The following is a 13,509-nucleotide window of genomic DNA, read 5'->3' on the forward strand; positions in this document are numbered from 1 at the left end:
AACTACAAACAAGTATTGAACATCTGTCCTAAACCTGGTATATATATATATATAAACAAGTATATGAACATATATATATTGGTTTATATATATATATATATATATATATATATATATATATATATATATATATATATATATATATATATATATATATATATATATATATATATATATATATATATATATATATATATATATATATATATATTTTTATATATATATATATATATATATATATATATAAAAATATATATATATATATATATATATATATATTATTATGAAAAAAATAACTTGTTATATGGTGATTTTTCATATTTAAACTAATCAGGTAGCAGGAATCTTTTTGTGGAAAAAAGGTCATCTGTGGGGACATACTGTGAGCATGTTACTAAAGAAACTTTAATTATCAGTGTTTCATAAGTGTATTTGAACTTTCCCAGACAAAAGCCAACTTCTCGGTTACAGACAGGACGTTTGATGGGTAGCTGGAATGCCCCACTGCTGTGCTTCAGGCATCCGTCCATCCAGGCACTTCTGTGGGTAGACGCGGCCATCAGGAAGAACATATCGGCTCCCTCAGCAGTCCTTCATGTCTGAATGGTCTTCATCTGGACTTTTCCCCACTTCTATGTGAGGTCAATGTCTGGCAGCTCTCCTCCTCCTTCACACAGTCCATCCACCTCCACTTTGGTTTCCGGAAGTCTCCTGCCCAATGACTTTTGTCATGGCGGTACCACTGCAGGCTACTTTCTTGTACCTTTCTCGATATCTCCATTGCCATCATGTCTTGAAACAAAAAAAATAATTAAAATTTAATGCTGTTCAATCATATTCTGATGGGCCCATGCCTCAATGGAAGAAATCCAGAGCTTTACTGAGGTAGCTAAGTTGATCTAGTGCAGCTCCATGAAACCCCTCAACTGGCAACTATTACCTACTGCAATCTAAAAGGAAGGCACAAAAATGAAATTTATTTGAATCGTAATTTCTGATGTCAGTTTCCCAAGATGCCTGAACTGTGATAATGCCTTCTTCCCTCACTTCTGGAACCTGAGACAATGCAATGTTCATGCTATAAGTCTGTATTAAAATGTTACTCAAACTTTTTATAACAGCAAGACTAAAATATTACAGCTGCCCTGTGTGACTTTAAAACTCAACAACCACATTGGTGGGTATGTTTATGGGAGTGTCATTCCTCTGAGTCTTGACTCATTCCCGGCCCAAAGAAAAACAAATGGTAGAGACTTAAGCAGCTTTCCCTACTAGGTCATTGATGTAGCTAAGGGTACACAACTCTACTTATCAGCAACACCATGAGTGTGTTTAACAATGGAGTGCTACAAGTGACTGACTTGTACTCTTTATTTAAAACTTGTAGCATAGGCATTACAATTTTATTATATTTTTTATATTTTTTACATGAATGGAAACGGATCAAGGGCATCAGAAAGAGTATGAAAAAAAAGACTGCTATTCGCCGCTCCCACAAAATTAGAAAGTAAAGAGTAGCCAAAAGAGATGTCAATTTTGGGTGGAGAGGTGTCTTGATACACACTTCTTGAAAGAGGTCAAGTCATAGGAAGGAGGAAATACAGACGAAGGAAGACTGTTCCAGAGTTTACCAGTGAAGGGGATGGAAGAATGGAGATGCTGGTTAACTCTTGCATAAGGGGTTTGGACAGTATAGGGATGAGCATGTGTAGAAAGTCATGTGCAGCGGGGCCGCGGGAGGCATGCAGTTAGCAAGTTCAGAAGAACAGTCAGCATGAAAATATCGATAGAAGATAGAGAGGCAACATGGCGGCAGAATGAGAGGTAGAAGGCTGTCAGTTAAGAGGAGGAGAGCTGATGAGACGAAGAGCCCTAGACTCCACTCTGTCCAGAAGAGCTGTATGAGTGGAGCCCCCCCCACATGTGAGATGCATACTCCATATGAGGGCGGACAAGGCCCCTATATATGGAAAGCATCTGTGCAGGGGAGAAGAACTGGCGGAGACAACACAGAACGCGCAACCTCGAGGAAGCTGATTTAGTAAGAGAGGAGATGTGAAGTTTTCAGTTGAGATTTTAAGTTAAGGATAGACCGAGGATATTTAGTGTTGAAGAAGGTGACGGCTGGGTGTTGTCGAAGAATAGGGGATAGGTGTTTGGAAGCTTGTGTCTAGTTGATAATTGGAGAAACTGGGTTTTTGAGGCATTGAAGGACACAAGGTTTCTTTTACCCCAATTGGAAATGATAGCAAGGTCTGAGGTTAGGCGTTCTGCAGCCTCCAGTCCTTGTATGTGAATAGGTTCCATGTTTATTTGTTTGATCCGTGTTGTGATGCCAAGTGTTCGAGTGTAATTGTTTGAACCTAGCCGCCTTGGTGTTGATTTGTTCTAACCTATCAATGTTTCTGTGTGTGTAAGGATCCCACACCGTGGAGCAGTATTCCAGTGGTCTCACAAGTGTGTCAAACTATGTGTTTAATGTCAGGTGTGCAGTTATATAAATTCCTCCTCAGGAACCCCAGAGTTCAGTTGGCTGTGGCACTGATGTGGTCTATGTGAGTGTTGAACTTAAGGTTAGTGGATAGGTGGACACCAAGATACTTGTGTGTGTGGACTGATTTTAGTTCTGAATTTGAAGAGTGCATAACTGTGATGGATGGGGTTGTGAGCTCTGGTGAATCTTAACAGTTTGCATTTATCTGGTCAGAAGTGCATTTGCCAGGTGCACTCCCACCGCTGGAGAGCATCCAATTCTTTTTGTAGCAGTCTGCAGTCGTCGGTAGTCTTTACTGCTCTAAGCAGCAAACTATCGTCGGCAAATAGTCTAGTGGAAGAGTTAGGCGTTGGGAATGGAAGATCGTTAATGTACAGGAGGAAAAGAAGGGGGCCTAGAACAGTGCGTTGTGGGACACCTAAAGAAACAGAGACAGTGTCAGATGAAGATCCGTCAAGAAGAACAAGTTGAGTCTGGTTAGTAAGAAATGCAGTGATCCAGTGGAGAATAGGTCCTGAAATACTGTAGTATTTCAATTTTAATGTCAGTCTTTTGTGTGGGGACTTTGTCGAAGGCTTTGGCAAAATCTAAAATAATAGTGTCAACTCGTTTGATGTCACGTCGGTCAAGTAGCCTCGTAATGTCGTGAAATGTAGTAATGAGTTGCGATTCACATGAGTGTTTGGGTCGAAAGCTGTATTGTGAGTCAGTAAGGATGTTGTTTGTGTCAAAGTGATTCATTATGTGTTTGTGCATTATGTGTTTGTGCATTGTGTTCGAAAATTTTACATGGAATCGATGTTAGTGAGATGGGGTGATAATTGGCATGGTCAGTCCGATCATCTGTCTTAAAAAATGGATTAATGTTTGCCAAAAGCCAGTCAGAGGGTAATGAAGTGGATGATAGGGATTGGGTGAATATGGCATGAAGGATGGGGCAAAGAATTTAAGGATGAAGGCGAGAATGTTGTCGGGGCCAGTGGATTTAGTTGTGTCAAGTCCTTCCAGGACAATTCATTGAAAGACACATACCAAAGAACCTTGTGCATGAAGTGGAAGTGAGCGAGGGACATCCTGGCTTCCCTGAATCTGGCCAAAACCTGCAATAAAGATAACATTTTACCCCACTGTTTTGTGTTTTGTGTCCCTCTAATCTGCCTTACTCTTTTCAATACCATATTCTCCTTCTCATGGTGCAAACTGTATACTTTAGTATTTTTAACAAATCAAATGATAACAGACCAAACAGTTACCTTCCAAACAGACCTCGATGATCTCCAACCAACCCAAAGTGCATAGTTTGTCGTCCTCCTGGTTTTCTTAAGTTTCAACTTTATAGTGAGGGATGTGTTGTCCTGGCTACCTGGAAAAATAATCTGAATGAGCATTCATTATACTACCAACAGAAGTAAATGTAGTGACCTGTCAAGAAAGGGAAAAATAATCTGAATGAGCATTCATTACACTCCCAACTATAGTAAATGTAGTGAGGTCACTACATTTACTATAATTGGGAGTGTAATGAATGCTCATTCAGATTATTTTTCCATTTCTTGACAGGTAGGTACCTGTCGAGAAATCAATCATTTGAAAGGGGCATATACCAAGTGGGTGGGGACTTGCCTCACCGGTGTGATGCCAACCCCAGGGTTCCCTTCAAGCAAGTCTCCATGCAGGCCCTCTTCCCATGCAAAGTACCTCATGGCAGGGGATGTCCCCTTCACTGCCTCCACTTGGGATTGTGTCTTACAGAACCAACTCTGTGAGGAGAGCTGACTGCTAGGTAGTGTGCTGCATGCCTATACAATAACTGGAGTTGGTGTCTACATTTTAGTGACATCCTATGATTCTACATTGGCCATTATTACAAAAGGTATCAATATGCTAATATGCCACGCTGGCTTGGAACTGTGACCAATACAGGGCTCTGTCATGAAGGACTATAACCCTTCTGAGGAGGGATAAGTAGAAATATGTTGGAGGTTTTGCTGAAGATGTCGAGGGTTGTCTAAATGGAAATGAACTTTGATTTACCTTCAGAACTCTAAAGAAGCTCAGCTCCAAATCCACATCTCAGACCAGTACAATCTGAGTGGCTGATGGGCAGATAATATCAGGTGAGAATGGGTACCGGGCTCTATAGGCTGAGTACTTTGGACAACTGTACACGACAGAGCCCCCAAGTGGACAGCTCCCTCTGGTTGGTTTGCAGATGGTGGCTACTTATCCACCAATAAATCACCCTCTGTTGTGGAGGTGAGAGAGGGCCTAAGGAAGTTGAAGGGTGGAAAGGCAGCTGGGATGTGTAATATCAGCAAGAGGCTGAGAGCTGGGGGTGAAGCCATGACCCATGGATTGCATGCAGTGCTGTCTGCCACGTGGCAGTTCTGGTGCCATTCCTCCGAACTGGAAAAGAGGGTTGGCTGTCCCTATCTGGAAAGGGAACTGACAGCACTGCAACAATTACCGTGGCATCACACTGCTCAGTGTGCTGGGCAAGGTGCTCGCTCATCTTTTGCTGATGCAATTTTTATCTCATCTGCTAAAGTTTCAGAGACCTGAGCAAAGAGGGTTCATATCCGGCAAGTCAACAATTGACCGGATGCTTGCACTTCGCATCCTCATGGAACGCCAATGTGTTTTGACAGGGGCTACTCGCAGCCTATGTCTTAATTTCTAAAAGGCATTTGACTTGGTGCATCATGAGGCACTTAGGGATATTCTGTGGATCCATGAGATTCCTGCAAGGACTAATTATTGACCTGATGACTGGCCTTTACTCTGGGGCTGAGAGTGCTGAGAAGTGTGGGGGAGGCATTACTGGCTTCTTCCCTGTTAATTCAGGAGCATTCTTGCTCCATCACTTTTCAACTTGTGTTCTAGGCAGTTATTGATCAAAGTCATTACAGAGCATCTGCTGGCAACAAGCAACAACAAGCCTTTGTTTTTGCTGCTGATGATGTACTTCTCAGAGAATCGGTCAAGATCCTGGTGATGGCTCTTGAAGTGCTGCATGAGGAAGCGAAGCCTCCGGGACTGAAGGTCTCCTAGGCCAAAAACCAAGACCCAGTTATTTGGAATCTTGCTGGATGATAACAGTTCAGTCTGATCATATATGTGGTGAGGCCACTGAGGTCACCAAAAGTTTCAAATACTTTGATAGTAGTGCATAACAATGGTGGGTCTGCCTAGGAAGTAACTCAACACCATAAGTATATTTTGTTGATATCTATACAGGTGGACAGAGATTCAAATCTTAAGTCACTTGTGCTCCCTGCCTTAATGTATGGCTGTAAGACATTGACACTGAATTTGGTATGGGGAGGCATGTTGATACCTTTGGTACCAAGTGCCTCTGCAGGATCATGGGGTATCACTGGAAGAAGTTTGTGCTGAACCAGAGGCTGCTTTATGAAACTTAATCGTGGCCTGTTACCAGCTTGGTCCGTGAACATCCACTACGGGTATATGGGCACGTGGCGCGCCTCCCGGACGTCAGTCCTGCTTACAAAGTTGCCTCTGTACGAGATACCCTGAGTGGAGTAGACCACAGGGATGCCCACATAACTCATGGCTGGAGCAAGTTGACTGATCCTGCTGAGAGGGTCTTGGAATGGATGGGGGAGCTGCGTTTATGTGTGTGTGTGTGTGTGTGTGTGTATGTATATGTATATATGTATATGTATATATATATATATATATATATATATATATATATATATATATATATATATATATATATTGGGGATATACCCATAGGGAGGAAGGCGGTGCTGCGCAACCACCCACCACACGGTGAGATGCCCAATTCTTTCAATATATATTGATATTAATATATATATTATTATATATATATATATATATATATATATATATATATATATATATATATATATATATATATATATATATATATATATATATATATATATATATATATATATATATATATATATATATATATATATATATATATATATATGAAAACACATTCTCATTTGTGTTTTCAGGAACTTTACGTGTCTCCAGAAATTTAACAAATCATCAAAAATATTTAAACTGAATTCACAGAAATACATGTAGTAGGTATATATTTGGTAACATACGAACCACACGAGGTAAGAATTATTTCCCTTAATGTAACACAAACACGTTCAGTTTGTTCACGGGGCGGACACCTGCCGATCACCTGAGGCCCGGCGAGGTGAGCTGAAGTGTTTATGAGCTCGTGAATAACCCGGACGGAAATTGCGAGATCCACCTGTCGTAGAGCAGACAGGTAAATCCCTAACAGGTAAATCATTACATGCAACTTACTCACCAGGAGGGGTAAAGGAGGGGGGGGGGGGCGCAGGTGTTGCTGTCTCGCTTTGTACCCATTCGCCTCGCTACGAACTGCATCACACGCAAATCCTTCAGAAAACTGCGTCATCTTCGTCTCTGTAAAATAAAAGGGGACTGTTAGAAGCATCCTTAATATTCAGTTTACAAAATTTCATTATTCCTCTCAAATTATATATCTTCCGTTGGCTGGTTAATAAAGCTCAAATTAGTCTTGCCTTAAATATAGAAGGATGATTATTATATTCCGCAACGAAGGGAGAAAGGAAGGTTACATCTGTGTGTGTGTGTGTATGATTTTGGTTTCAGAATTTAGGTAAAGTAACGTAATAATCTATTTTCGCTTGCCTACAAACCACTTCGGGGCTTCACTTCAAGACTGACTGATTGGTTTATGTGGTCACGGTGACGCAACTACGAAGGGCATTTACACAATCAATCAAAATGGGGGCATACGCTGGGGGCGCGTCGCCTGCCCACAATATTTTCACAGATACGTCGCTTTGTGTAATTAATGGAAATCTGTCCTATAATGAGGTTTGTGACATGGTGTTTGCTCTTAAAACCTTACAGCCTTCCTGCTTTTTTTTTTTTACAACAAAGGAGACAGCTCAAGGGCACAGAAGGAAACAATAAAAAAAGGCCGCTACTCGCTGCCCCTACAAAAAAGATAAGATTAACGATATTCAGATAATATTCCTCAGTCTACTCAACGAACATCAGTCTTCATTGCCTCGTTCTCTCTAACTAGCCTCCCCCCCCAACTTCCCCTTATCCCTCTCTCCCTCCTCCCCCCCCCTCCCCCCCCGTCAACACACTCCCTCCCACTACTACTACCATCACTGCTACCATCATCTACACTCTCCATATAAGTCTAAAACCATTTCTTTCGCTCTAGGGTTTTGCCTCATCAGTAAAACTCCTCTACCGCAGTGCACCAACCCTTCAATCACCTCTTTACCTCCACCTCCCTCTTACCTCCGCTCCTTACTTCCATCTCTCCTCCGTTCCTCCGTCCCTCCACGCCCGCTGTCCGGCTGCTACTGCCCGCGAGATGATGGAGGCAAAACGAGCTATGAAGCGAACCCGTCTCGAATCAGCGAAACGAAGCGTGGTTGATAGGCTGGTTAATAAATCTCAAATTAGTCTTGCCTTAAATATAGAGGGATGATTATTATATTCCGCAACGAAGGGAGAAAGGAAGGTTACATAGGTGTGTGTGTGTGTGTGTGTAATTATGGTTTCAGAATTTAGGTAAAGTAATAATCTCTTGCGTTTCTGGTAAAAAAAAAGTTGTTAGGTGGTTTTGGCATCGGCTGGCTGGTTGGTACACACACACACACACACACACACACACACACATTATTATTAAACCCTTGTATTATTTCTCTATTACTCCGCAGCGTTGCAACTTTAACGTGTAATGGACGGCATATAAAGGTTCGGATCTGCGTTTGTTTACAGCGCGAAAATAATGTTACGAAATTATTACACTTCTAAATTCACAGACTCAAGCCGCTCGGTCTCTCTCTCTCTCTCTCTCTCTCTCTGCTCGAAAAGTGTCAACCTAATTCCTGAAGTGTTTTGTTTCTCCTCTCTTAATTATATGGGAGTGCCACAGTGCCCCTGACTTACTGAGGGAGGGAGGGAGAGAAGGAGAGGGGGTAACGTGTGAATGGTAATGTGTGTGGTGAGGTATTGTGAGGTTAGGTAAGGGAGGGAGAGGAAGGAAGGAAGGAAGGGAGAGAGGAAGGGAGGGAGAGGAAGGAAGGAAGGAAGGAAGGAAGGGAGGGAGGAAGGAAGGAAGGAAGGAAGGAAGGAAGGAAGGAAGGAAGGAAGGAAGGAAGGAAGGGAGGGAGGGAGGGAGGGAGGGAGGGAGGAAGGAAGGAAGGAAGGAAGGAAGGGAGGGAGGGAGGAAGGAAGGGAGGGAGAGGAAGGAAGGAAGGGAGGGAGGCAGGAAGGAAGGAAAGAAGGAAGGAAGGAAGGAAGGAAGGGAGAGAGGAAGGGAGGAAGGAAGGAAGGCAGGAAGGAAGGAAGGAAGGAAAGAAGGAAGGAAGGGAGGGAGGAAGGAAGGAAGGAAGGTTAGTTAATGGAGTCGGAGTCGTATCAAGGCCTAAAAATGATAAGCAAAAAGACAGCTGCATTCAGACGGTCCCAAAGGTTGCCAGCGTGAGGGATGAGCGACACTGACTGCATCACACACTCGAGCCTTGGACCGCTGGAGTACCTTTCGATGTAGTGACTTGCATCCTCTGTACGTTAATGTAAATAGGCAATTATACAACGAATATTACCAGACCTACTACTACTGCTATTACTACTACTACTACTACTTTTCTACAACAAATATAGGTTACCTCCATCTCTTCTGCAATTTACTATTAACTATAAAATCATCTTAACTACCATTACCAACACTACAAGCATCCTATCACCTCTGTAATTACCAAACCACCTCTACTACTACTACTACTACTACTACTACTGCTACTACTACTACTACTACTCCCACAAACACAGCCACAACAACCACCACCACCTCTACTGCCTTCTACATATTTTTTCCTCTTCCTCCTCCTCCTCCCTCCCTCTCCTCCACCTTCTCGCCGCCGAGTCTCCTAATGAACTTCCCTCCGCTATTGGTTTACTGTCTTGTGTTCTCCGCCTTTTTTTGGTCCCCTCGTCGCCTTGCACTTCTGCCGCCAAGACTTCGGGGCGTCCGGACTCGATCCTTCGCCTCATTTCCATCGCAAAGTCGGGCCGGAGTCTCCATCTTTTCTTTAAGTGTTTTTTCACTCTCACTTCCAGAGTCGCTCCTTCGTTTTACTCTCCAAGTCTCTCATCCAATTTCCCGGTCTCTACCCACCCAGCATTCTCCCAGCGAGGTTTCGAGTTTATGAGAGAGGGAGGGAGAGGGGTGAGTGAGGGGTGAGTGAATGACTGTGTTTTCGCGTTCTCGAGGTGTTGAGTATGAGGAGTAGAAGACGAGTCGTGATCAACAGCGTAACGAGGAGGCAGAAGAGACGAGACTGCTTTTCATTTCCTGTAGTGTGACGGCGCGAAGCAAGAGGAAGAGTCTGATGTGTGCCCCCTCCTCCCCCTCCTCTTGCTCCTCCTCCTCTTCTCCATTTCTTTTATCATCGCCGCTCGTCACGCCTCGCCCGCCGCCCGCGTAACGCCCCTTGAAGATGAGGGACGCGCGTCTGCCTTTGTCTTCCTGGGCTGTGACGGGGCGAAGCAAGAGGCAGATGGCGTGATGTGTGTCTCCACCTCTCCGTCCCTTTTAGTATCGTCTCTTGTCACGCCTCGCTCGTTTATCCTCCTTCCCTTGCCCTCTCCTCCTCCTCCTCCTCTTCCCCGTCCTCTTCCTCTTACTCTTGCAGGACAAAAGGATTCGGCAGCGTCCCAGCAATCGTCTCTGCAGCCTCAGACACAGATCTCCCCATGATTTCTCTAAGGCACCGTAGAGGAGTCCAGGGCGCTGCCTCCCACCCGCTACGTGACGCTACTGTCAAGCTGCCGCCCGAGACTTGATTCTCCGGCGGCGAACGTGCTAGCGGCCTCGCCATGCCTCCAGCGGTGATCCCGGCGCACGTAAATGGAAGGATTCGCGGTTTTTACCATCGCCTCGGGGCCCGCTAGTGCGCCTCCAATCCCTCTAAGTGAAGCAGGATATTCAACTCGCCATAACAGTTGTGCCTTACTTAGCTCTTACGTCTCCGCCAGACACGACGCCGCCAAGAACGTGATTGTCCCCGGATGAAAAAATAACACGAATATTCCGGCATCCCGCGGGGGTATTGGAACTGTGGGGCGGCTTGTGCGGTGGCTGGCGGCAGGGGGCGGTAGAGGGTGTTAGCGCGGCTCACTGTATCGGGGAGCGCTCTGTAGGGCCGCAATCACTTATTTTTTCTCATCCCGCCGTCCCTGGGCCTTCCTCGTCCCCTGTAGAAATAGTATCAGACAAGGTTTTTCCATTACTCCAGCCCAATCAGCCTACAAAGAGAGAGAGAGAGAGAGAGAGAGAGAGAGAGAGAGAGAGAGAGAGAGAGAGAGAGTATGAATCGCCAAAACAAGCTGTGTCGGCTACTACAGTTCGAAAAGGATTAAACCAGAAGAGAAAAAGAAACATAACAACCTAAAGAGCATTCGTTTGTAATCCCTTGAAACATCAGATCATCATTGTCTTCTCCATTTTATTTCCCTCTTCTTCCTCCTTCTTCCTCTGCTCCATCTTATTCTCCACCTCCTCCTTCTTTTCTTCATCTTGTCTCCTCCTTACTTTGATCCTCCCGGGAAATGGTAATGGGGCGATGCAATACAGACATCAGCATTATTTTTTTTTCCCCCCAAACCGAGTCACCCGCCCACGGAACAACCTTTCTCCGGAGGTAGTTAGTGCGGGAAACGAGCATCCCCTTTAACCCGGTAGCAGCAGTGATCATGTTTCTTAATGGTCCCTCTAAGCGAGAAAAATGAGAAAAAATCATCACTCACACAAACCATTTCATAATACCTATCGAAGCATTTGTGATCCGTTTATGTATCATCTATTTTTTGGGGGTTAAACCATGGCACAAATTTGGCCCGTAGCTGGTACACGGTAAAGCCACAAATTTGGCCCGTCGTTGCTACCGGGTTAACAAGCACACTGACTTTATTTTCTGCGAGAGGAATTGTTTGAACGTACGTAAAGGGGTAGCGGTGGGTAGGGCAGCATCAAAATCGGATCCAACTACGTTCATGGTGACCCAAAACCCTTCACACAGTATTCGGCGTACGTATAACTGGTGCTCTGATTGGCTTCGCAGGTCAATGAAGTGTCTGACGAAATGCTTGAATCTCTAAAGTAGGCAGCCTCGTTATTATAGCTAGCATGAGGTTTTCTGCTGCCTGATTTTCCGTGTTTTCATCTCCTCCTCCTCCTCCGCCTCCTTCTCCTCCAAATGAAGTGTCTGACGAAATGCCTGAATCTCTAAAGAAGGCAGCATCGATATTATAGCCAGCATGAGCTAGGTTTTCTGCTGCCTGATTTTCCGTGTTTTCATCTCCTCCTCCTCCTCCTCCTCCTCCTCCTCCTCCGCCTCCTTCTCCTCCAAATGAAGTGTCTGACGAAATGCTTGAATCTCTAAAGTAGGCAGCCTCGTTATTATAGCTAGCATGAGGTTTTCTGCTGCCTGATTTTCCGTGTTTTCATCTCCTCTTCCTCCTCCTTCTCCTCCAAATGAAGTGACTGACGAGCTGCCTGAATCTCTAAAATCTAAACCAAGCGGCCTCATTATTAGCCAAGAGTAGGTTTGCTGGCGCCCGCTTTTCTGTGTTTTCATCTCCTCCTCCTCCTCCTTCTCCTCCAAATGAAGTGACTGACGAGCTGCCTGAATCTCTAAACCAAGCAGCCTCATTATTAGCCAAGACTAAGAGTAGGTTTTCTGGTGCCTGCTCTTCAATGTTTTCATCTCCTCCTCCTCCTCCTCCTCCTCCTGCTGCGCCTCCTCCTCCTCCTCCTCTTCATCGACTCAATCCAGGACGTGGGCGCCGCGAAGATCCGGGCCTCAAGTTAATAAGACGAGGCTCTGAGGCGTGTCCGCGAGTCTCTCTCATGAGCAGAGTCTATAGAATTAAGGAGATCGAGTCCATAAGTTTAACGCTTCCATTAATCACCTGAGCGTGCGAGGGGCGGGCGAGGGGCAGGTGAGGGGCAGGTGTGTCTCCCCTCCTTCGGTAATTACTCACAAAAGGGGAATATACCGAAGAGGGTCAGCGTGCGGGGGATCAAATAGCATGCAGGGGAATCGAATGCAGAGTGAAGGGGATCGAATATTGTGTGTCAGATCAAATGTTTAAGATAAGAACCGAATATTATATAAGGGAATTGGATACTACTGAAGGGGATTGGATGCTGTGTCAGATCAAATATTTATAAGAACAGAATGCTATGGGAAGATATCGAACACTATACAAAAGGATCGAATATAGTGTTAGGAGATCAAATACTGTCTGAAAAGAACTGAATCCTATATGGAGAGACAGAATATTAGGCACAGGGGTCAATAAATGTGTTAGATCAAATATTATCTAAGGAGAATCGAATACTATGGAAAAGGATCGGATACGGTGAAAGAGGATCAAATACCATGTCATAGGGTCTAATACTAAGTCAAGGAATCAAATAGAGAGGATCGATTACAGTGTCAAAAGGGTCCAATACTGCATGAAGGGTTTTGGGTCACCAGGAACGTACGTAGGCGGATCCGATACTGAAGCTGCCCCGCCCACCTCCACCACTTATGTATGTATGAGGGTTCGAACACTAAATGGCAGGTAATGGTGAAAGGTCATAAGTGAAATGCTTCCAATAAACACCAGAACTAGGGCAGGATATTGACCTGTGTGTGAGGCTGAGAGTTCCTGTACCTCCCCTCCTCCTTCTTCCCCTCCCTCGCTCTTCCCTCTTCCTCTCCTACTCCTCTCTCTCCTCTCCTTTCTCCTCCTCCTCCTCCTCCTCCTCCTCCTCCTCTCAGAGCCGTGACAGTGATCGGGGAAGTTAATTACGACTTCATAAATATGCAAATTGGTGAAAAAACGGCCGGCGATTGCAAAAAAAAAAAAAAGATGGAAATTTCGTTATGCCTCCAAGAATGAAATGACTGTCGTTTTACATGTTATTGCAAAAT

The 13,509-nt window shown here is 44.5% G+C and overlaps 1 long non-coding RNA gene across 3 annotated transcripts; it reads right to left on the reverse strand.

The window, feature by feature from the left end:
* Positions 1-404: 404 nt before the first annotated feature.
* LOC127006750 (uncharacterized) lies at positions 405-8,052 on the reverse strand. 3 transcript variants are annotated; one of them, XR_007759734.1, is made up of 4 exons: positions 7,814-8,052; positions 6,816-6,934; positions 3,748-3,853; positions 405-3,594 (listed from the first exon to the last, which is right to left on the reverse strand). It is a non-coding gene; the product is annotated as an uncharacterized LOC127006750 (long non-coding RNA). The 3 variants fall into 3 exon arrangements; XR_007759733.1 differs by having other exon boundaries at positions 6,812-6,934; positions 7,814-8,050; XR_007759732.1 differs by having other exon boundaries at positions 3,748-3,857; positions 7,814-8,049.
* Between the last annotated feature and the right edge of the window lie 5,457 nt (positions 8,053-13,509).

This window comes from Eriocheir sinensis, chromosome 33 (genome assembly GCF_024679095.1).
Source record: "Eriocheir sinensis breed Jianghai 21 chromosome 33, ASM2467909v1, whole genome shotgun sequence".
Lineage (NCBI taxonomy): Eukaryota > Metazoa > Arthropoda > Malacostraca > Decapoda > Varunidae > Eriocheir > Eriocheir sinensis.